The 20,727-nt window shown below is 40.9% G+C and overlaps 1 protein-coding gene and 1 non-coding gene across 4 annotated transcripts in view; both read left to right on the top strand.

The window, feature by feature from the left end:
• The window catches only part of LOC110829506 (uncharacterized), a 133,530-nt gene that overhangs the window by 87,058 nt on the left and 25,745 nt on the right, over positions 1–20,727 (top strand). The gene's annotated exons all lie outside the window — the stretch shown is intronic.
• Positions 2,411–2,604, top strand: LOC147874586 (U2 spliceosomal RNA). The gene has a single exon (XR_015534028.1). It is a non-coding gene; the product is annotated as a U2 spliceosomal RNA (small nuclear RNA).

Genomic DNA, 20,727 nt, shown 5'->3' with positions numbered 1-20,727 from the left:
TACACACTCATCGACAAAAGAACACTAATCCTAAGAAGGATATATAATAAACTGTAATTAGTACATTAATTCTTAACTGCGAAACTGAGCAATAAACATACCTGTCCCTGGAAGTCGTCTTGAACGTGTTTGGAATATGATTACGCGTGACAAAAATGATGAAGTCATGTTGTAACTTGCGTTTCATCTGACGTGTCCTTCATGTTTAGTTCCACTTCAGAATCAGTCATTAACATTCCTTCGCAGATGCGTTCTGGCTGATGGTTGTAGCAGCGTGTTGCGTTCTTCGGCACCCATTAGACTGGTTGGCTAGTCGGTTACGACTCCAGAAATAGTTTTTTAAACATTATGGTTCATAATTTATTTTTAAAATCAGCTCTGATAGATGTTAAAACGTGTATGTACATTTCGTCTATGGACTTCAAGGTCTCTCCTCTGAGAAGACATTCATAATTTAGTTTTGATATACGAGAACTTTCCATCCGTCGTAATTAAAATTATGTTATTCATGTATGAGTTTTCCGATATCTGTGCAGTACGAATGTCACTGTAGTAGCCGTGACCAAATTGAATGCTTAATGCCCCTGCAGTTTAGCTCTGTATATGGATGGAGGCATTTGAAGAAGAGTGGCCGATTAAAGTCGTGTGTACCTTACGTCTTAAACTACCAAAGTTACTACTCGCTTTTCAGGTAGCAAGCTTCCTTTACGAGTATGTAATCATTAGTAATAATCGACTACAGAAACTTTACACATTCTGCAATTATTTTCTTTGAAAATGGTTCTGGTATGTAGCAGAATAGAATTGTCGTTTCACAAATGCGTTTTACTGTTACAGTGTTATTGTATTTCACTTACATTGTGTTACAGTGTGGGTACTTAACGTAAAGACACTGCTCAGTCTAATACCGACCGAACTTTGTCTTCACTGATTTAATGTTACACAGTGAGCGTTGCTGGAGAATATTACGTCACAGCTTGTTCGCGATTGCCGTGTCGGAATATTTAAGAAAACATAATTTTCCAAACGGAAGGATAAAGCTCACGTCCTTAAGTTTTCCTTAAAACATTAACGGATATGTGAAGATAGTTTCTATCACGTACGAACTAATTTTGAAATAAGCACAGTACCTTAATCTCCGTCAAAAGTTTTAGAGTTGCTGGAACATACGAAGTAGGTTAAGTGCCTAAACTGTATGTCTCACTACGAAGATCAATTTGTGAAACATTCAACAGCGATTCCATCTGTAGAAATCTTAAGATTTGCTACAAGATTTTACCACATGCACCACAATGTAGGAAAAAGATCGGTGAAATCTGCTACTTCGTTCACTCAATGAGGGAGTCTGAAGACATTCTTTATATAAAGTTGTATCGGACAGGCATTTATGCTTACTTATGAAGCAGGCCTCTGCCCTTGCTCCTTTCATTTTCCAAGCCCCCAGAAGGGGGGGGGGGGCTCCAGTCTTTCGCTTTGTCTGAGCTGTTCTCTTTGTCTTCTGGAAAATTTCTGCTTACATTTATTGGTAGATGTATGTTATATATTGTGGTCAAATATAAAGAAACACCTGGAATTTACTCAGGTTACGTTTCTGGTAGATGAATAAATATTTTGGGGACCATTTTTATTTTTCACATGTGGCCACAATATTTGTTCATCGCTTCCGATTTGTTTATTAATGTTGCACTCCAACAGCGCTTATAAATTTTCTCTCTCGTCTTGTAAAAATTACTGAGGACGAGAACACTACGTTGGGCTCCTGTAATGCCAGTCATCTGGGAATGTACGTTATGTAGTCCGGTAAAGATTGGCCGACGTTTCAGAGGTGCTTACTGCCTCTATCATCAGGCCTTGGCGTCAGCAAAAAATGTAAATTGGAATAAACGTTTTGAAAAATTCACATCAGCAAGGGTCCTTAAACTTGCGGTTTGTAGTGAATCTCCATTCATTTGTGGAATCACCCAGCCGAGTCATGGAAGTGATCAGCTGCATTTGTCTTGTTCAAGCAATGCGTGGAAATCCATTCCGCTCAGGTCTTCCAAATCCTTGTTGGATGCTAATGGCTCTTCGGAGAACCTGTTCAGGAGCTTGAGGAGCTAAAAAGAGAGGGAGCTATAGTCTTTTCACTATGGGACAACAACTTTACGTTACCTACCACTAGATGGCAGTATGCGTTAAAGTGTATTTATTTAAGAATATTAAAGTAATGAAGAGTTTAATAATAATTATTTAAATTGTAATGATGTGCGTAAGGGAGCAGTAAGCTTCAATTTTTTCGATTTGCATCTGGTTCACTTTAATGTAGCAAAAAATGACGAAGTATAATGCTTAATTTTAGCGTCGAGGAATAAAGGCCGGTGGCGGCCGGTGTCGGAAAGAGAATTTAACGTCCGGAAATGTTACAAATGGTATCGCTTCTCGGCCTTTTGGGCTTAGATCAATGTGTAGTATCTGTTCTTATCAGCTTAATATCTGATACATTCTGCATCGCAGAATCAGTATATTAAACTACTTTTTGTAAAATGACTGGAGTTTAGAAGCTTGCTTCACTCCGGTCGCGGATCGACCTGGTATTGCAGTTTTGCCGGGTTCGGTCCACCGTTACATGCTTCATGGTTGGTGGTGTACTTTAGTTTTAGAGTTGTGAAGTTGTGAAGTGGTTGAGTACGACGGAAGTTGGTTTAATAAGTGCTGTTGTATTTATACTCTATCTGAACGAAGTAGTCAGTTTATCTGAATTCATAAAACAAGTTGGAGGAGAGGTCTCGAAGCTCTGTTGCTAACGCCATTCCGCTTCAAATCAGCCCTTCATACATTGCACTCTTATCGTTTCTAGCGTGCGTACATAATTTGTTAAACGTTTATAGAATGTTGGTGTATTTTTAAGTTACAAATGGACCACTGCCAACGTTGTAGTCAGTTTTATCTTTTACAAAATTCTATCTTTTAAAGCGTGATAGGATAGACGAGGCTTGGGGCATTCCATTGAGCATTTAAGAAACCTGCGTGATTTGTTGAACACCTGGCGTCATATGTGACTACCATTGGCTTCATAGGCCTGATGCAATTGGGCTAAGGTTAGGTCATGCGAAAGGAACTGAACAAGAGAAACCCGTAAGATTGGTAGCTCGGTTTGTCCTCAGGGATTTTACGAGAAATACGGAAGCGTTTTTATTAATGAACGGAAGTATAAAATAGAAAAACACTAACAGAATTTTAACATTGGACGAAAATATTCTTCCTATTTATGTTACAAATCCGAAGCACTCTGAGAAACAGGAAGACGAAAGAAAAATGGAAGCACGAGTTTGTATGAGGACGAAGGAGACCAAAGGGAATATTTATTGAAGCAGAAGAGACGGAAGAAGAATTAGATATGCTCCTGTAATGTATGTGCTGGTTAAAATGGACGAATAATTTATTCTAAATGTTGAGATTTCCGGCTATGTTCTTTCAGGACAGATCTTCTAAGCGATATAACTGAAGAGGTTAAGTTTCCACTCTGTGATTTCTTATGTGAACTGAAGAAAATCACGGAAGCCTAGGTTATGATATTGTACCTCCACGTCGGTCGAGATTCGGGACAGCGTAAATACGCAGCTGGAGTGATAACCACTCGACCGTGACTTGCGTTTGTACGCCTCTGCATTCTGGTCGGTTTAATCTGTAGACCCAGACTTCGGAATAAGCGTTGGTAAACTGTTCAGCGCGAACTTCTGTTGCCTTGGAGCTGTGCTTATGAACACGTGTTCTGTTAAGTGGATTCATACAGTGGCTGTCTGGTCATCAAACGACGTTTGGCGCCGGTCTGATGCGACGCATTTTGTATAGTAGAGTTCTGATGCCACTTATCAACACATCGATATATTTCCACGCTCGCAGGCCCTATCATGAGGAATGTGTGTAATTGCCCACAAGTCTTATGAATGAAGATGATTTAGAAGTACGAGAGAAACAGTCTTATCTCTCTTTATGTAACAGAGAAATATTCTGGCAAAGAAAGAGGTGTTGATGTATGTACGTTCCTAACCGACCACCCCAAAGAAGAATTGCTGGCCCATCTGTGTAACTGTGATCACCGAAGCAAGGTTCTTTGGCTCAGGGATTCATATCACACATCGTACTGCATCATTTATGCGCCCTTACCAGGATTTGAGGTTCTCAGGGCTGCGAGTCCGAAGATGGTTGTCTTCTAGGTTTTAGCGCCGTGTAGTCCGGTAGAAATCTACCGACGTTTCAGAGGTCCTTGCAGTCTCCGCCACTCGTACCAACATCTTTCATAATCGTCTTCCTCAAAGCCACTATCAGTTGCCGCGTGGTCGAAGGCGTGGGTGTTGATCCTTTGGATGCTGCGGTCGTGGGTTTGAATCTTGCTCGAGGCATAAATGTTTTTCTTGTGATGTGCCTTAGCGAGAATCCGACCCATCGTTCAAGGAGTCCAGAAAAGCATTCTGAAACTTTATCGCCCTGATGATGGAGGCAGCAAGGACCTCTTAAACGTCGGTAAACATCTACCAGACTACACGGCGCAACAACCCAGAAGAAAGCCATCTTCGGACATATCATAGGCGATGAGAAAAGAGTTGTAGTGAAAATCGTAAAAATGTTTGTACGATACTTGGCGCGCGTTTTATATTCCGCTAAGTATCGTACGTACATTTTTATTATGAGGGAAAGGAAAATACTTTTGTGCTGATAATCGCGTCCCGTGGAAAAATGAATGAATGGACTTGCGAAGGAATTCGTGCGACACACTTTCTAGTTGGCCAGACATCAGGATATTGGAGTCTTTTTGCTAGCAAGGATTTCGCGCGTGTTTACAACACAAAAACCCTAATTTATTTCACCCGTACGACACGTAAAAAAACAACATTAACCTACAGTCAAAGTCACGTCGCGACATTTTCTGGAATACGTTCCTGTAATTGCATGAAACCGAATTCACTGCCTCTCGCTGTTCGTCCATTCACTTTGCAAAAACTCGTCCAGCTGGCGTTGCGTAATGAAGAGAGACACTGGGTTCGAAACTTGGTCGAGTCACTGAAATTTCTCAAAGTGCCTTGGCGTTTTCACCAGCCCCTATCTATGGCGTTGTGCTGGAGGAATACCACGAAATTTTTCACTTCCGGTTCTTTCCAAACATTTGGCCTCTGTCGATATGGAATTTTTCCCCGGAACACGTTAAGTAGTTTTGTGAACCAAACGGACGTACGGACAGACCGACGAGACTTTCCCATTGCTGGTCGGGTTTTAGTGTCTCATAACGAAGAATGCAAGTCAGTCACAAGCCGATGTCACCTGTTCTGAGCTTCATTTCCAAATAAATCTATATTAGATTAATTATGCCCAACAGAATAAGTCTGATACTTAGATCCACACAATTTTCTAAGACATTTTCACAAATGTCTTCAAAATTCCAATTCTGTAAACACTGAAGAAATATTTTGTTGTAATCCGTGTCTGCAACAACACAGCCGGAGATTTTATGTGATTATTTCACGTAGCATGACGCTGTACGGAATTAAACATCAGACAAAACAAATGAGAGTGAAGTAAAGAATGTAATGCAACAAAAGTGAAGGCATTCTACGTTTTACGGTTCTATAACAAGCAATGTTTATGACGACTGTTCCTATTAATCATTTGTTGTATAAGATACGATCTAACTGCTGCCATTTTGGAGGAAAGGTCAACAAAATGTACGCTGGGTTTGTTTGATTAGAGGAACGGAATTAGTCGATTAATGGATTTACAGCCAAATCAACTGCGTTGGTTATAAGCGACTGGCCGAAACGTAATTGGATGGGGATCATAATTAATCCCACAGGAACGGGGAATTAGTGATGCCACGGATTAAACATCCATTTAAATATGACGGGATGAACAACCAAAACAATTTTTCGTGTGTGTTTCGACACAATTTTGATACGAGAAGTGGTTCCTCGCCATCACATTTCAGTTACCGGTTTGCGGTTTGCGGTCAATTTAACGAGGCTGCCAATAACTGAGGTTGTGCAGCGTCGAAGGATGGGATAGTTAAGGGAGGATGAAGTGGAAGGAAGCGGTGGTCAATTCATTTACGATCCCGGTGTCTGCCTGCAGAGACTGAGGAAAGTCACGACAACCCAAAGTTGGGCTAGCCGGTCTCCGGCTAATATTTTAACCCAGAAACCTAAGAATACGAAGCAGGGATGCTAACCATTCGGCCTCGACGTTCGGTGACGCCTCAAGAAGGATCGTATTATTCCGGATCATGTCTGTGGGTGCTCTGATGTAAGACCCTGGATCCTCTTCTTGTAGCGCCGTGTTCGTGCTATACATTTCTTTGGACTGGGAACAGCTCACCTACCAGACTTACCACTTCTGCCTGAACGAAAGTGACTTTGACGTATTTGTCCTGATATTTTTATATACCTGGATCTCTTTGCGGACTTATCTTGCCTGACTTCATGACGTACTTTGCCTGCAGAGCAGATGACGCATAAACGAAAAGTAAACGCTGTCGTATATCAGACTCGCTTGAGATTACTGCCAACACGAATGCACACCGATGCATAGGACTAACAACACCTAAACTGTTATTTACGCAGTGCGAGGAACTCATAAATGAAAATAAGCCCTGACATGTAAATTACTGTCGAAATACATCATACCAGTCTGCCTGTTGATTAAATTTAGTTACTCGAAGTCAGGAGAACTGCCGGGTCGCAAGCCACGATGTGTAAGCAGTGTCACACAAAGTGTTGGCTGCTCGGTACTATCCCACACCTCAGGAATGACAGAGGATTTTAATTGTAAACCGCGTGTTCCACAAATGCACCACTAGGACATTTTATTGTTGCGTTCATTTTTGTGTTTATACAAATCAGTTGTTCACAAAGGTAATCATTAACAGATACGCTACACTGCACTGCAACCATGAGGTAATGAACTGTAAACATTTTATATTAATTCGAACATGGGCTACTTACATGCTATTGATGAGTGTGTATTTTTGCGTCGAAACGATTATTCTCACTTCATGATACTGATAGTTTCGTTTTGAAGTACACTGAACCGGAAATCCAAGTCGGAGATTATATTTTAGGCACAAACTTCGGGGACCAGCCGCGAAATGTATCCAACGTTTCGGGAAATACTGCAGTTGCCATCATCAGAGTGAGCGGTCTCAGAGGGCGACACGCTGGATATGGCTCAGGAGCACCTAACACCAGGACAACCCCCACAGAATGCCTCCAGGTCCACCTGCGTACACGAGGGGAAAATCGACGAAGGACCTCAAGCGGCCGCTGTGGGATCTTCATTATCCCCTCCGCTGGTTCAACATATTTACGACAGGTTTCGACAGAGCATCGAAATCGAGACCCGCCAACAGAAGAGGTGCTGAGGATGAAAGCAACGACAGGGCTTACCTGCCATAGGCCCAAGGGACTACATGCAGAAACCACTTAACAAAACCTGGGCGGAGGCAATAAGCATTTATCTAAACTGCAAGGCATCGACGTAGCAAGAAGTGTAATAAATGATTCATAATTAGGCCCATATGAAATGTAGTGTTGAGATACGCGTGTTCTGTCCCCCTGCCAAACAGGCTTCGTGCCAACGAGGTGCTGGGGTGTTTGTGATGCACAGAACTTTTTTTAAACATGTTTCCGGCTCGTCTTCAGTCGTCATTAAGCATCGCCATTCTGCTCGGCGTTCCCCACTTTGCAGTTCAGCCACGGAAAATTACGTTAAACATCCGAGGAGTCTGACCACCAGGAACGAGGGAAAAAGAAAAAAAAGAAAGAAAGAAAACAGAACTCGGCTACTCTTTGGAAAGACATCAACTTCGATTGATTTCCCGTTTGAATTTACGTCCAAGAGTATTTCGTATTGGGCCGCCAGATGATGTCAGAGCTAATTCATCGTGTCTCTGCATCTCAAAGAGACGGAATTCCAAACGTGTCGAATGTTACGGGCGACAATGAATGAGACTGATGCCGCCATAATGGGCGACAAGTTGAATAACTCCTCGTCCTTTAGGTGATGGTCATTTAATGGTTCCTTTGTGTGGCCTGCTGGTCTTTCGTTCTATACGAAAATTCCAGGCCTGACTGAAAGTTGCCTAAAGGGGAGAAGGGAGTCAAGAACATTTTGACTTGACAGAGAGAAAGTTACAAGAAGACGGACGACATTTGCATAATGGGAAGTTTCGTGATTCGAAGTCTTCGCCAGATATAATCAGTGTCATTTGAGGTACGAAGATGGTTGTCTTCAGGGATGATGAGGTTATTGACGTCATTGAAAGGTGAGCTGGCCGGGACCTGTGAAACTTATGGAAGAAGTGGGAAATGCGCAAAAAAGTTTATAAGGAAACCGTAAAAGGAAGAGGCGGACTAGACGTAATGTGGAAGAAACTGTTCACTAGCTGCGCGACTGTCAGCTTCTAGACAAGGACTGTGCTGCGTCGAGTTTGTTTGTTTTATGAGGGGACACTGCGAGTTTCATTTACCGTTAGATGGTAACCAGGCCACTTTGACGACTCTCCCTCCTAGTGTTCTGTGCTGGAAACAGAGGAAGACGCCTCGTCCCATTGTGTCGATGGCTTCCGTTTGGTGCTTGAAGCTTGTATTAAGCTCCTTGATTTCCGATAAAAGCTTGTAGTAGTGCTTCAGTCTGCTTGTGGAAGGCCACTCTTAGTGGTCGTGCTCCTTTGTTTCTATTAGGATGTGGGGATACGGGGAGGGAGACTTTGGTCTGTTGGAAAGACGGACGATCACGATAAAATCAAGGTTCTGGAATGTTAAAAATAGGCTATGTTCAAAGTAAGTGCTGACCTGATTCGATCATATTTAGAATCGTAGTCTTTGTATTGTGGGAACATCAAAGCTGAATAATAATTTAGAAATGAGACTCAGAAGAAAGCAAATAACGAAGGACGGAAGACAGGAATAAGAACAGAAATGAAGAGGAAATAAAGATGGGGATGTAACGGGCTGGGGAATTAGTGCGTGGGTAAGGGAGGGATTGAATCTATACACATCTGTGTATTCTTGATTCACTTCGCGATAATTTTAATTACTAAAGCTAGGTTATGAAGGTTGATAAGCAATGAACTGAGAGGATGTGAGAGGAAGCGGCCGTGGCGTACTTTAAGGCACTGTGCGGCGTAATTCGCCTAGAGTGACTGAGAAAAACTAAGAAAACCCTGAGCCAGGTTAGCCATTTTCCGGTACGAGATTTCAATCTGCGACCTCTCGAATGTGTAGGATTGCTGATCGATCACTCGACAGTAATGTTCGACCTCAGACACACTGCACGTTCCTTTGTTTCACGAGCGAATTCAATCTGGTAATGATGTAATGTTCACGAAGGAAGGGAGATAATGTCTGAGGTCGGATTCTTCATAGAGTTTTTCATTTTCTCCAAGTGCTCGATTAGAGTAAATTGCTTGCAATTTCAACGTAGTTCGCCTTGAACTTATCTGGTATCACTCTCGAAACGTCCTCCCATGAATTTTCGTTCTGTACTTGCAGTTTACAACTGAGCTGTTGTAGGAGGAGCGTCGAAGATGTTTAACTTGTTCAGAATTTAAGATAAAATTACTTTGGGTGACAGCGTAACAGGTAAGTTTCCTGACAAATGCGATGTGAAGTTCAACATTGTAATTTTGGTAAAAATTTTGTGGGCGATATTACGCTTTATTCTCGCAAATCATCAATGCCACACGCTGCAAGCTTATTAACAAGGTTCTCGCCAGCAATCTAACAGGCCCGTCGCCTTTCTCGCTTTCATCTTGTCATTTTGAAGTAGGGACGGGGGGGGGGGGGGATGTAACAATTACAGAGCAGAGTATGCCCCGACTAGAATTTGAATTGTTAGCAATCCTCACGAAGATTGTCAGCCATCTAACCCCGATGTTCGGGCTTGGTTTTCAAGGGACACTTTTCTGTTTCAGCTTTACATTTCGTATGTTTTCCGACGTGTGTTATAAAATCTTAAGTATCTTCCTGTACGTCGCCACTTGCCTTTATTCTTAGATCTACGCCAACGTCGTTCTAGCTCAAGTTTCACGACGTACACGACAGATTTTGTGCAAAATTCACAATAATTCACCTCTCCCTCCATAAAGCAGTCATCGTAACAAATGCACACGAACGATCATCTTGAAAGCTAAAATAAATGTTATGTTTGTTGAAGACTTAACTCTTGTACAGAATGTTTCACCAAAGACGCAACATTATTACAGCAGTATCTGTAAGCTATGGTGTCATCACTATAAAAGACAGACGATATAGTTTTTAATTTTTCAAGCTGTAAAGAACTTACAGACGCCCTTATAGAATATTCTGAGAATGTCCGCCATCTTCTCGAAGACAATATACCCGCCATTTTATTGTATTTCGTGTGACTTTGCGAAATGTTTTTGGGTCAGTGTTGCCAACAGCCTATTCAGTATTTTGTTTCAGCTCCTTCAAGTTTCGTGCGTTATTCGAACGCACGGAAAGGATTCTGGTAAGGTGAGGTCTACGCATCTGTACAGTCTTCAGCCGTGTCAACCCAGGGTCCACCCTTACAGCGTAATTCAGTGTTTTCAATAGAATTCAACACGTAATGTATATTCTGGGAATTATCTCAGAGGAGCAGATTGCGACACTGATCATTATCTGGTGGTAGCAAAAGTGAGGGAGCGGCTTTCAGTAAGTAGACGAACTAAACAAAATTTTGACACAGAAAGATTTGATTTGAAAAAATTAAGTGAGGGAGAGGCAAAGGAACAATATCAAGTTGAAATTTCGAATAGGTTTCAAATTTTAGAGACAAATGAGGATAATGAAAGTGTGGACATCAACAGGGAGTGGGAAAATGTCAGAAACTGCATCAAAATTTCAGCAAAAGAGAAACTAGGATACTACAGGAGAAAGCAAAATAAACCGTGGTTTGATGAAGAATGTTCAAAATTAATAGATCGAAGGAAGCAAACAAAATTTCAATGGTTGCAGAACCCAAACAAAACAAATGCGGATAATCTATGTAACGTGAGACGTGAGGCTAGTAGAACCTTTAGGACTAAGAAAAGGGAATACCTGAAGGGCAAAATTGCTGAACTTGAGACAAATAATAAGGAAAAAAACATCAGAGACCTGTACAGAGGCATTAATAACTTTAAGAAAGGATATCAACCCCAGACTAATTTGGTAAAGGATGATAGTGGCAATTTGCTTGCAGATCCAATAAAAATTGTGAATAGGTGGAAAAATTTCTTTAGCGAGCTCTTAAATGTTCATAATACTGGTGATATTAGACAGATTAAAATGCATACAGCTGAACTGTTGGTGCCAGAACCTAGCTTAGATGAAGTGGAACTAGCCATTGGGAAGTTGAAAAGTTATAAATCTCCAGGAATTGATCAGATTCCGGCCGAATTAATTAAAGCAGGTGGCAAAGGGTTGCATATGAGGATCCATAAGCTTATTCAGTTAATTTGGGATAAGGAAGAGATGCCACATCAATGGAAGGAATCCATAATTATTCCTATTTATAAGAAGGGGGACAAGACTGAGTGTGGTAATTACCGAGGAATATCGCTGCTATCAACCTCATACAAAATTCTATCCAACATTCTTTTGGCAAGATTAACCCCATATGCGAATGAAACTATTGGGGATCATCAGTGTGGGTTCAGACGAAACAGATCAACGATTGATCAGATCTTTTGCATTCGTCAGATACTAGAGAAAAAATGGGAGTTCGGTGGGACTGTACATCAGTTATTTATAGATTTCAAAAAAGCCTATGACTCTGTGAAGAGAGAAGTGCTATATAATATTCTTATTGAATTTGGTATACCAAAGAAGCTAGTGGGTCTAATAAAAATGTGCTTAAATGAAACCTGCAGCAAAATTCGAGTAGGTAAATATGTATCTGAGACATTCCTCATCAAGAACGGTCTAAAACAAGGAGATGCTTTGTCTCCCTTGCTCTTTAACTTTGCGCTAGAATACGCCATCAGGAAGGTCCAAGGTAGGCAGGAGGGTTTGCAATTGAACGGGACACATCAGCTATTGGCATATGCTGATGATGTTAATTTATTGGGGGACGATATAAATACAATAAAGAGGAACGCAGAAGTTTTACTAGAGGCTGGTAGACAAGTGGGGCTGGAAGTAAATTCAGAAAAAACTAAGTACATGTTAGTATCTCGTCATCAGAAGACAGGCGGGCAAAATTATCTTAGGGTAGCTAATAAATCCTTTGAAAGGGTTACAAAGTTCAAATATTTGGGAACAACAATAACAAATCAAAATGATACTTGTGAGGAAGTTAGGAGGAGACTAAATTCCGGAAATGCTTGCTACTTCTCAGTCCAAAATATTTTGTCTTCCCGTCTGATTTCTAAGAACCTGAAAATTAAAGTATACAAAACAATAATCTTGCCTGTTGTTTTGTATGGGTGCGAAACATGGTCTCTCACTCAGAGGGAGGAACACAGATTGCAGGTGTTTGAGAATCGGGTGTTGAGGAGGATATTTGGGCCTAAGAGGGAAGACGATGGGGCGTGGAGAAAACTGCACAATGACGAGCTTAAAAATCTGTACTGCTCCCCCAGTATTGTGAGGGTGATTAAGTCGAGAAGAGTGAGATGGGCGGGACATGTAGCGCGCATGGATGGGACAAGAGGTGTGCACCGGGTACTGGTTGGGAAACCTGAAGGGAAGAGACCGCTGGGGAGACCTAGACGTAGATGGGAGGATAATCTCAGGCGGGATCTATGGGAGATAGGAGTTGAAGGAAACTGGATTTTGTTGGCCCAGGACAGGGTCCGGTGGAGGGCTTTGGTTAATTCGGTGATGAACCTTCGGGTTCGGTAAGCCATCTAGTTAGTTAGTTAGTTAGTGTACGTTCTTATCCGCGTGCTTCAAGTGACCGGTGCTAAAACATTACACTTTTCTAGTTTAGTGGGGATAAATATTTAAATGAACATGTTATTCGTTTATTTTTGTTTGCTTCAGATACGTTTATAACATCGGAATAAAGACCCATACTTTATCAATGTGGCGCCATTTAGACTGTGTTGGTAAGGAATAACTTCTGTATATATTTCACCGCTCTGCATCTGTTTCAGAGCTACAGAGTAGTGAAGTCGCTCGTTTGAAGTGCTTTCAGTTTAGTGCGACATTCCATCTCACGTTCGTCAGTTGTGAAGAACAGTGCAAAGACATGTTTTGCAGTTTTTCACAGCAAAATATCCTTAATATAAATTTATTGAAGATAAATATGGTCTTGAAATCTGATGACGTTAAAGATAACGCACTGAATAGTCAAGAGTTTCATTTTGTGTTTTATGAACTTCCTGCATTCAAAACTCTTTTGCATCTTAAATGAGATCTGTATATTACTGTGTATAAATAAACTTAGTTTACAATAGGCCATATTTTGGAACATTGATAAAATCTATTTTAAGGTCCTTGCAAATTATGTGTTATTGAGTTAATGTGGACCAAAATTGCATTCCAGTGAAGCTTTTATTACAGACTCCTATACCCATTTTAATCGAAATTCGTTGAAGAATTTGGAGTCTGTTAAAGATAGCTGCCTTCTGGGTTCTTACACTCATCACCATGTTGTAGGCACTGAAACGTCGGTAAACGTCTGCCAGACTACACGGCGCTACAACCCAGAAGACAGCGACATTAGGTGACCACCGTGAGATCCTCAAATCTCAGACCACGTAGTATTTTTTTACATCACCAAGATTTACATACAGAAACTGCAGATATATAAAACCGCAGACCACACGACCATGCCCCATATTGCAGCTCATACCTCTGTGCCATATATTGATCCTTTGCGCATTTGACGGCTCTTGTTCAACTGAATAGTTTATGTACCGTCGAATATGAAGCTGTTTGCGATTTATTGATTGGACGGGATGTGTGATGAAGCTGTCATGGTGCTTTTTAAGATACCACTTCAGCTCTTTCCTGAAGTGACAGAGGAAAACAGCGAGGAAACTCCGTAAGGCTAGCTGTCTCCTAGCCCAGATTCGAACCTGGGACCTCTCGAATACGAAACTGTGCTTATGTTCCCACTTCATTTGCGACTTTCAGCGTGTTCTCATGGGCTGTCTCGCAATTAACATTATAAATTGTTACATGTGCTGAAATGTATGTTACACCGCATTGCCCCACTGAATATACTTCGTTTGGAACCGTTCAGTCGGCAACATTTCGTTCAAATTCCCAGCGCCAAATTTCGGTTTAGAAAAACAGTGGCCTACTCTCGGAGAAGAAACGTTCCAGCTGACAGGCCTCTCCATTTCGCATCCTCTGCCTGCTGACATTAATGGGTGTCGTTCAGCGCGTTTCATGTCAGCGAGTTAACGGAATGGAGACACAAAGCATCGCACTTTTGCCCCGTGGCGGTAAATAATGCAGCATTGGGAATGTACTGTGTTAATAAGCAAAGGATGCTTAGTACGGCACGCTCATCATACTGGTGGCTCGGTCACGACATTGCGGTCATAGGTCATTAAGTTAAGAGAAAATATGTAAATATGCATGTCAGTAGCAAGATTCCAACTGGCGACCATTTGACATCATGGCGTATTAAGAGGCACTGATTCAAGATCGGTAGTAAAATTATAAATTAATGCAGAATAAACTTGTGCGTTTTACACTAAATTAGTGTAGTATAATTGCGTCATATTGTGAATCAAATATTAAATTAATTATTCGGTTTTTTCCGTCTAATCACAATTATATTTAAAATTTACAAATAAGATAATTAAAATATCATTTTTTGTTCCACATCGAATAATCGATTTACATTTGGAACATTTTTACAACATGTTTCGGTTTCATCGAACCATCTTAAGATGTAAAATTATATCAATAAACTTAAAACTCAATTACAATTTCTGTTGTGTAGCTTTTTGGTGATGTTTTTTGGTGATGTTCATATCCAGATTATTTTCATATATTGGAGCGAATGTCTTGTTTTGAAGTAGGAATACTTCTAGACACCTCCAGACACATCAACATGTCTACACTCTCATCTTTGGCCGATGTAGAACATCAAAAGCATTTCACTTCAAAACAATACATTCGCTCCAATATATGAAAATAATCTGGATATGAACATCACCAAAAAGCTAACTAACTAACTAACTAACTAGATGGCTTACCGAACCCGAAGGTTCATCACCGAATTAACCAAAGCCCTCCACCGGACCCTGTCCTGGGCCAACAAAATCCAGTTTCCTTCAACTCCTATCTCGGATAGATCCCGCCTGAGATTATCCTCCCATCTACGTCTAGGTCTCCCCAGCGGTCTCTTCCCTTCAGGTTTCCCAACCAGTACCCGGTGCACACCTCTTGTCCCATCCATGCGCGCTACATGTCCCGCCCATCTCACTCTTCTCGACTTAATCACCCTCACAATACTGGGGGAGCAGTACAGATTTTTAAGCTCGTCATTGTGCAGTTTTCTCCACGCCCCATCGTCTTCCCTCTTAGGCCCAAATATCCTCCTCAACACCCGATTCTCAAACACCTGCAATCTGTGTTCCTCCCTCTGAGTGAGAGACCATGTTTCGCACCCATACAAAACAACAGGCAAGATTATTGTTTTGTATACTTTAATTTTCAGGTTCTTAGAAATCAGACGGGAAGACAAAATATTTTGGACTGAGAAGTAGCAAGCATTTCCGGAATTTAGTCTCCTCCTAACTTCCTCACAAGTATCATTTTGATTTGTTATTGTTGTTCCCAAATATTTGAACTTTGTAACCCTTTCAAAGGATTTATTAGCTACCCTAAGATAATTTTGCCCGCCTGTCTTCTGATGACGAGATACTAACATGTACTTAGTTTTTTCTGAATTTACTTCCAGCCCCACTTGTCTACCAGCCTCTAGTAAAACTTCTGCGTTCCTCTTTATTGTATTTATATCGTCCCCCAATAAATTAACATCATCAGCATATGCCAATAGCTGATGTGTCCCGTTCAATTGCAAACCCTCCTGCCTACCTTGGACCTTCCTGATGGCGTATTCTAGCGCAAAGTTAAAGAGCAAGGGAGACAAAGCATCTCCTTGTTTTAGACCGTTCTTGATGAGGAATGTCTCAGATACATATTTACCTACTCGAATTTTGCTGCAGGTTTCATTTAAGCACATTTTTATTAGACCCACTAGCTTCTTTGGTATACCAAATTCAATAAGAATATTATATAGCACTTCTCTCTTCACAGAGTCATAGGCTTTTTTGAAATCTATAAATAACTGATGTACAGTCCCACCGAACTCCCATTTTTTCTCTAGTATCTGACGAATGCAAAAGATCTGATCAATCGTTGATCTGTTTCGTCTGAACCCACACTGATGATCCCCAATAGTTTCATTCGCATATGGGGTTAATCTTGCCAAAAGAATGTTGGATAGAATTTTGTATGAGGTTGATAGCAGCGATATTCCTCGGTAATTACCACACTCAGTCTTGTCCCCCTTCTTATAAATAGGAATAATTATGGATTCCTTCCATTGATGTGGCATCTCTTCCTTATCCCAAATTAACTGAATAAGCTTATGGATCCTCATATGCAACCCTTTGCCACCTGCTTTAATTAATTCGGCCGGAATCTGATCAATTCCTGGAGATTTATAACTTTTCAACTTCCCAATGGCTAGTTCCACTTCATCTAAGCTAGGTTCTGGCACCAACAGTTCAGCTGTATGCATTTTAATCTGTCTAATATCACCAGTATCATGAACATTTAAGAGCTCGCTAAAGAAATTTTTCCACCTATTCACAATTTTTATTGGATCTGCAAGCAAATTGCCACTATCATCCTTTACCAAATTAGTCTGGGGTTGATATCCTTTCTTAAAGTTATTAATGCCTCTGTACAGGTCTCTGATGTTTTTTTCCTTACTATTTGTCTCAAGTTCAGCAATTTTGCCCTTCAGGTATTCCCTTTTCTTAGTCCTAAAGGTTCTACTAGCCTCACGTCTCACGTTACATAGATTATCCGCATTTGTTTTGTTTGGGTTCTGCAACCATTGAAATTTTGTTTGCTTCCTTCGATCTATTAATTTTGAACATTCTTCATCAAACCACGGTTTATTTTGCTTTCTCCTGTAGTATCCTAGTTTCTCTTTTGCTGAAATTTTGATGCAGTTTCTGACATTTTCCCACTCCCTGTTGATGTCCACACTTTCATTATCCTCATTTGTCTCTAAAATTTGAAACCTATTCGAAATTTCAACTTGATATTGTTCCTTTGCCTCTCCCTCACTTAATTTTTTCAAATCAAATCTTTCTGTGTCAAAATTTTGTTTAGTTCGTCTACTTACTGAAAGCCGCTCCCTCACTTTTGCTACCACCAGATAATGATCAGTGTCGCAATCTGCTCCTCTGAATGATCTCACATCAATTACATTTGTCTGCCTTCTCTTATCTACTAAAACATGATCTATTTGATTGTGTGTTCTGCCATCTGGGGAAGTCCAAGTGTATTTATGAACATCACGGTGTGGAAATTTTGTACTTTTTACAATTAAATCTTTTGACGTAGCGAAGGTCACTGCTCTGACGCCATTATCATTACTAAGTGCATGGAGACTCTCGCTGCCTATTGTGGGTTTGAAGACATCCTCCCTCCCAATTTTTGCATTGAAATCTCCTAGCAGAATTTTCATGTGATACTTGCCAAATGTATCAAATACTGATTCCAATTCTTCATAAAAGCTATCCTTGATATCATCGCTTTTGTCTTCAGTTGGGGCATGAACATTAAGGACAATGATGTCGCACCAACGTCCTTCCAAAATTACGTAAGACAACCTGTCACTAACAAATTCTACTCTCTTAACTGCTGCCCTAATTCTGCTATGAACAAAAAAACCCGTCCCTAGCTGATGATTGTCATTCCCCTTTCCATAGAAAAATGTAAAATTGTCCACTGGGATCGTGCCCTCCCCCTCCCATCGCACTTCCTGCACTGCCACTAAGTCTAACTTATAATTCCCTAATTCCCTACACACTGATTTCAGTGCCCCAGCCCTATAGAGGCTCCTAATGTTCCAGGTACCAAATCTCATGTCCTTTTTCAATTGCCGTGGTCGTGCCAAAGAGTCCGTCCTGATCCGAGGCTTGGTTGATTTTTTCGTAACACATATTTTTTTTAAAGGTGAAAGGTTGTTAGCCCTACACCCAACCCCCAACCTGGAGGACCAGGGTATCACTCTTAGTCTAGCGCATCTCCTTAGACCTGTCCGGCTTGGGTGACCCTACCATGAGCCGAAGCTCAGGCCGGCATAGCCCTAAGGGTCATTTGAGCACGCAAGCCTCCTCACCCGGCAGATTGCCTTCGACAAGGTGGTGATACCTTCGAGAAGGCACCAAAAAGCTACACAACAGAAATTGTAATTGAGTTTTAAGTTTATTGATATAATTTTACACCTGAAGATGGTTCGATGAAACCGAAACATGTTGTAAAAATGTTCCAAATGTAAATCGATTATTCGATGTGGAACAAAAAATGATATTTTAATTATCTTATTTGTAAATTTTAAATATAATTGTGATTAGACGGAAAAAACCGAATAATTAATTTACTAAATTAGTGTGTTATTGATACGTGACAGTCTTTAATTTTTATTGCATTGGTGCCTGGTACGTGGAAGTACTCAGTCACTCAGAATAAATACTTCTGATAATTATGACCTGAATACTTGCAAGTCCTAAGAAATGCCAGCGTCACTATTAATAAAACTACGCACCTCTTACAGTTAATTACTTATCCTTAATAATTATTTCTTCGCACGACAATGACCGTCTCAGAATTACGATGCCCCAAGTGGTATGTAACTCTGTTACACAGTAGGGAACGTTTTGTTCAGTCAAGTGCAGTTATTAATTCCGGAGCCCGACAAATTAATACTGCTTTGCTCCAAATTCGCGATTACTGCAGTTAATGTAGAACATATTACAAGCTAAACTGTGCTGGAATGCAGGAGCGAGATTTGTCTCGTCCGTACCCTCCCTTGTCGAATAGTGAGTGGTACTTCTCGATGTCGCCACGAGTTTCTTGTGTCCTAGTGATTAATAACTCAAATTAACACAGTTAACCTGATAGTTGTTTAGCTAGTCAATAAAGCTCCCATTTTTTATGCAACCCAAAGATTCATTACCGTGAGATTTCAGATTCTTACGGCAGCGAATATGTTGGATGTCGTCGATTCGTTTTGCTGTTTTTGATAATTTTCTGGTTTTCTTAATACACTGCGGCAGAAGACTAAAATGTTCTTGAAAGTAGGCCAAGTCAGATTTTAGCACCTTCAATTCATTACCATAGAACAAAGGATTTCTATGTTTTCTGCATTAACACACAATGGCATCCATCCAGGGTGTAATTGCTGGAGCTGGAAGGAGTGGGGTGTGTCTGCAGCTTTGTTTCTGAAGGCCTCCATACTAATGTCGACTTCTCAAAGATATTCTTCCTGTGAGCCATTGACATAATCTACATTTGGATAACACACACGAATCACAGACCCTGCGCACAGCACACATCGGACACGAAACATTATCAGTTTAGAGCAGCTGACTGAAGGCAGTCTGCTGTGACTACCAACAACACGCCGACACATCTCAGGGGATCTGGTCACAAGCTTTTGCGTGACATCGTGAGACTTGATCGTCTTTCAAAACTCCAATAACAACATCTGCGATTACCTTCCGCCTGCTTGCATGGGTTGTTTGTCCCCCAGATATTTTCTCTCCCGCAGAATACCCGAATTTTGTTCAGTGTTCCTTCGTGTCGTTTCAGTAGAGAGCAGTTCCTCACAGTGGATTCGTCTAGATCAGGGGTTCTCACCACTCATTCTAATTTAACACATTAAATGTACCACTAATTTATGTTAATATTAACTTTTGATTTTCTTACTTAGTTCGCCTACCACTCAACAGAGGCTCGTGCAAATAAAGCCGGAAAATTTTCCACGACTGTAAGTTCTCAGTTCACTGTCAGGACCGAACAAGTTAATAGGCCTAGTCTCCGGTACAGAAGGCTGTGTTATGATAAATAGCAGCAGACTCCTTCTTGTTCCTTAGCTTTTGTAATAACTGCGTCTTGCAACATAAATTAAATGATTCAGCGCCGATAATAAGAAAGTCCATTATTGGAGGCGACCCGTGGGCTTATTTAATCGATTTCCCTAATATGAATCACGTTGTCCTTCTATTTCCTACTCGGGCTCGCAACAAAACTTTCTTTTTATGTTGTCCATATGCGTCATCAGTACATAATAACGCTTATTATATTTTAACGTTCCATTTACAACTGCGACCCGATTCTGATTGTCGTCGCCCTCGCCTGTTAGCGTCGTGAAGAAGGTTTTAGGCGAAGTCATGTCCTTCCGCCCGCTTGCATCTTCCACATTGTTAAGAGGGATTTCAGCTGACCTTTGTATTGAGCGTCTGGAAACTTGTCACATAAATTTCGGATATGATAACTGATGTGCTTACTGAAACGTCTGTTTTACATGAGCACCCTGTTTCTCAGAAAACGTCTGGTAGAGGAAGTTAGTTGATGACGACATAAATAAGTGTGTGTGTGTGTGTTTAAGGCAAAAGTTTTAATAATTTACATTCAAATTGACTGACTTGTCATAATTCTCTGAAGACAAACAAATTAACGATGTTTGTAGACAGGTCTTTTAGGATTAAGTGAATGCACATGTTTT

Source organism: Zootermopsis nevadensis, unplaced genomic scaffold (assembly GCF_977971745.1).
Source record: "Zootermopsis nevadensis isolate Lab colony 2312 unplaced genomic scaffold, Znev_1.0 Znev_ptg000007l, whole genome shotgun sequence".
NCBI classification, from domain to species: domain Eukaryota; kingdom Metazoa; phylum Arthropoda; class Insecta; order Blattodea; family Termopsidae; genus Zootermopsis; species Zootermopsis nevadensis.
This window is presented reverse-complemented; position numbering and strand designations above follow the sequence as displayed.